Here is a 4,262-nt window from a genome sequence, read left to right on the forward strand (position 1 = left end):
CCAAGCGAGTTGGCCCGTGGTGCGAAGCCGCCGAATACGAAGATCTGTCTGGGGAGGAAGACTTCCCCTTGGACAGTGTTGTTGTAGATGATTGAAGGAGCCATCAAACCTTTTGATGACATCATAGTGGAACTCTCAATGAAAGCACCAATGTCGATGTCAAAACCGGCGGATCTCGGGTAGGGGGTCTCGAACTGTGCATCTAGGGTCGATGGTAATAGGAGACAGGGGACACAATGTTTACCCAGGTTCATGCCCTATCTATGGAGGCAATACCCTACTTCCTGCTTGATTGATCTTGATTAATATGAGTATTACAAGAGTTGATCTACCACGAGATCGTAATGGCTAAACCCTAAAAGTCTAGCCTGTCTGACTATGATTATTAGGAATCTGTCTACGAACCTAGCCCTCCAGTTTATATAGACACCGGAGGGATCTAGGGTTACATAAGGTTGGTTACAGGGAAAGAAATCTTCATATTCGGACTCCAAGCTTGCCTTCCACGTCAAGGAGAGTCCCATCTAGACACGGGTAGAGTCTTCGGTATTTGTATCTTCACAGCCCATCAGTCCGGCCCATGTCTAATAGGTCGGACGCCCGAGAACCCCTTAGTCTAGGACTCCCTCAGTGCTGATGAAGGAGTCTTGTTCTTGTAGTTGCTTGCCGGACGATGAGTCAAGGAAGGTGTTGCTTGCTTGGAACTTGACTTGTCACCGGTACTTGGTGATGCTCTAGTCGAGGTAGGAGGTGCCGAAATCATAGTAGATGTAGCTTGAGTGTACGAGCCATAAGTCTTGGATGAGAACTTGGAAAATTTGAAGTCTTCTTGCACTTGTCGCTCCGCCTTGGTCGCTTGATGAACTAGCTAGAGAAGGTTGGAGTAGGGTTGGAAATTGGCGATCTTCCGTACTGGGTGGTTGAGGCCATTCAAGAAGTGTGCCATTCTTTGCTCATCTTCTTCTTTGACATTGGCTCTTATCATGGCAATTTCCATTTCTTGATAGTATTCTTTCACCGTCTTCATGACTATCTTGAGGAGTTGCAACTTCTTGAAGAGATCTCGGGTTTAGTATGTAGGCACGAAGCGAGCTCGCATGACGTCCTTCATTTGTGTCCAAGTCATGATGGGTGGCTCGTCCTTCTCGCTTGCTCCCACCAAATGAGGATGTAGTCTTGAAACTCGAGGGATGCCATGGCGATCTTCTTTTCCTCGTCATAGTTGTAAATATGTAATATCTTGTCGACTTTGAATGACCATGAGAGATACTCCTCGGGGTCATTGCTTCCGGAGAACTTGGGCATGGTGAACTTGGGCTTGTCGTAGCGGAGTTCTTCATCATAGTGATGGTGTTGATGTCTCTCTTGGCGCGGGAGAGGTTCTTCAAGCACTTGATCCGCTTGGTGTCGCTCCTGACGTGGAGGAGGATCATCATCATGGTTGCGCTCCTAGCATAGAGGAGGTCGAGGCATATGTGCCCGGTTTCGCCTTTCTTGTTGTTCTTCACGACGTGCGGCTTCTTCTTGTCGTGCTTGACGAAGTGCTTCCTCTTGCTCACGCACTTGACAGTTGTGTTGAGCAATGGCTCGAGTGGACTCTCGGAGTGCGTCTAGAGCCGCTTGACATTGAGCTTCACGACTTTGTTGCTTTTGCCAGGTTGCATTGCCATCTTGAGATGCTTGATGTTAGTCCTGGCCATGGGAAGCCCGGCAGGCCCGGCGCTACTCCTGGGCCGGGCTCAGTCCTAGATTTTGAGCCCGATGGCCAGCCTGGGCCCGTCGTTATTGTGCTTTTCTGAACGGGCCTGGCCGAGGCCCGAGGCCTGACGGACTTTTACACGTTTGGGCCGGGCTTGGGCCCAAAAAACAGGCCCGTTGGCCGGGCCAGGCCGGGCCTGGGCCTAGGTTTTTTGCCTCGGGCTTGGCTAGGCCTGGCCCGAGGTTTGACTAGGTATACTTGACGTGGACGATGTGTTGGTAGTTTCTCTTGATCCATGGCTTCTCGTTCTTGGCATCGCGCCTTCTAATGTGCTCGAACTCGGTTTTGTAGGCCATTGCCATGGAACGTATTTTCATGAGCGCGGTGATCTTAAGTGTTGTCACGTCGAGGAGGACTCGCATTGAAATAATAATATGACGACGAGTGGCAACTTGAGTGACGCCGTCTTGGTGAAGAGGTTGAGGAAGACGCGTGGCTCATGATCATGTTGCGGAATTCTTCCATTTGTTTGGAGAGCTTGGTGTCGAGGTAGTCCTATTGTCTTGCTTCCGATTGATGGAGATCGATGGTGAGTTGCTCGATGCGATCACCCAAAGCTTCACTCTATTGATGTTGAGCTCATTGTGCGATGAAGAAGTGATTCTTGGTGACATAGTCGCGTTCGTCATCTTGATCCTCGAAGAGCGGGTTTGCCGAAGAAATAGGCCTATCCATCATGAGGAAGTGGTGGTGAGTAGGAAACTGAGAGAACAAAACCAAAGTTACCTTTTCCGAAGATTGTGGATGTAACAAGTATGATCCCACATGATGCTATAATAGTAGAATTGGTACCGAGTTTTGTTTCTCACACCTAGAAGAGGCTTATAGAGGATCTCGGTTAGGAAGTGGCACAAACAATTCAAAGCAAATTTTATTCAAGATATTGAAAAAGTTGAAAAGATGCACAAATCACAAGTAAGAAAAATAGATCAAACCCAAGGATATCACTAGGAACACACACACATGAAAGATAGATGGGATCGGCACAACTAAGGGGTGAGCTCTAAGAGGGGGCACTGAAATGATCTTATTGTATGGATACTAGAGAGACGCTAGCTCGATTGCTCTAGTGGGCTAGATACACTAGTGCACCAACCTAAGAGGAAATGGGACGTCTACTATCCCAAGTATGCTTATGTATGTGGTGGCCAAGATGATGTAACTATGCTATGAGGCATGATGCTATTGCTTACAAGCTCTTTGCTTCTCTTATTTTTCTTTTGCTTAAAAGCTTTTTTTAACTATGCCACAATGCTTGATATGCGAGCCCACAATGTGAGAAAACAAGTAGTGTATGAATGGGAGAGACGTAACACTGAAGGTGCACTAAGGCGTGGCCCAGCCATTCTCAACTTGCTAGTCTCGATGGGTAAGTAATGCAAAAGAGGCTCGAGGCTATCAAGGTAATGGCAGGGGTAATACTATGGTGTCGTCGAGGTTACTGTCCTTTCTTATGGTTGGTATGAAGATGGAGTGGTCGATATCGAAGTGGAGTCCGAGCCGATGACAAGTGGCAGCGGTGATGAAGTCAAATCACGCCTAAGTAGCGGAAACACCTTAGGACACGTGTAAACCGCAACCCAAAAGCTCAAACACCAACGAGAAGTAGTGCGGAAGATCAAGTGTGGTGGTGGAAGGCAAAATGGTGGGAATGGCCGACCTGTTATGTGTGGTCCGTGCGCACGGGGTAAGTTGTGCCCATGTGCACGGGGTCCCGATGGCCCGTGCGCACGGGGTGTTCTGGAGACTCAAGAACACCTCGGATCCGTGGATTATTGCAAAGTTCCAGCCAAAATCGATGGTGGGGAGGTTGGGGAAAGATAGTAAGGGGTAGAGCCACTTGCCAAACACCAAATTTGTGGATCAAATCAACCAAATCTCACAAGATCTAACAAATTGCAAGAAATTTTTTGGGGCTATTTTTGGTGGGGATTTTCGAAATAGGACAAAAAACAACAAAATCAAGCTAGAAAATTGGGGTAGGGACTCCAATATGTGAATCAACCTTTCTCATGATACCAAGATATTGTAGGGTGAAACCCTAAGATGGATCTTTTCACACCTGGAGGGGGGAAAGGGATGGACACCAAGAACACAAAGAGGAATTCGCTCCAACAAACCCAATCACACATCCACTAGAATAGAAAACACATAAAGCCACAAGATTACAAGCACAATCAAAGGAAACAAGCACTAGGTAAAGTTCATCCCACTCCTAAGGAGGTGAGGTCTTGATGATAGTCTTCTCCAAGAGGAGGTCTTGAAATCCACAAGTGGATCCTCTCCTAAGAGGTCTAGATCTCCAATGGAGTGGTAGAAGGAGCAAAGCTCCCAAATATCTCACATATGTCTTTGCTAACCCTAAACATAACCCTAGGTACGGAATATATAGGCTTGGGAACGAAGTGGATGAAGTGGAGGCCCAACAGCCATCTCAGTCGGCCATCATGTAGGGCCCGTGCGCACGGGGTAAGTTGGGCCCATGCGCACAGGGGTCCCGTGC

This window comes from Triticum urartu, chromosome 5A (assembly GCF_056163025.1).
Source record: "Triticum urartu cultivar PI428250 chromosome 5A, HENAU_Tu73, whole genome shotgun sequence".
NCBI classification, from domain to species: domain Eukaryota; kingdom Viridiplantae; phylum Streptophyta; class Magnoliopsida; order Poales; family Poaceae; genus Triticum; species Triticum urartu.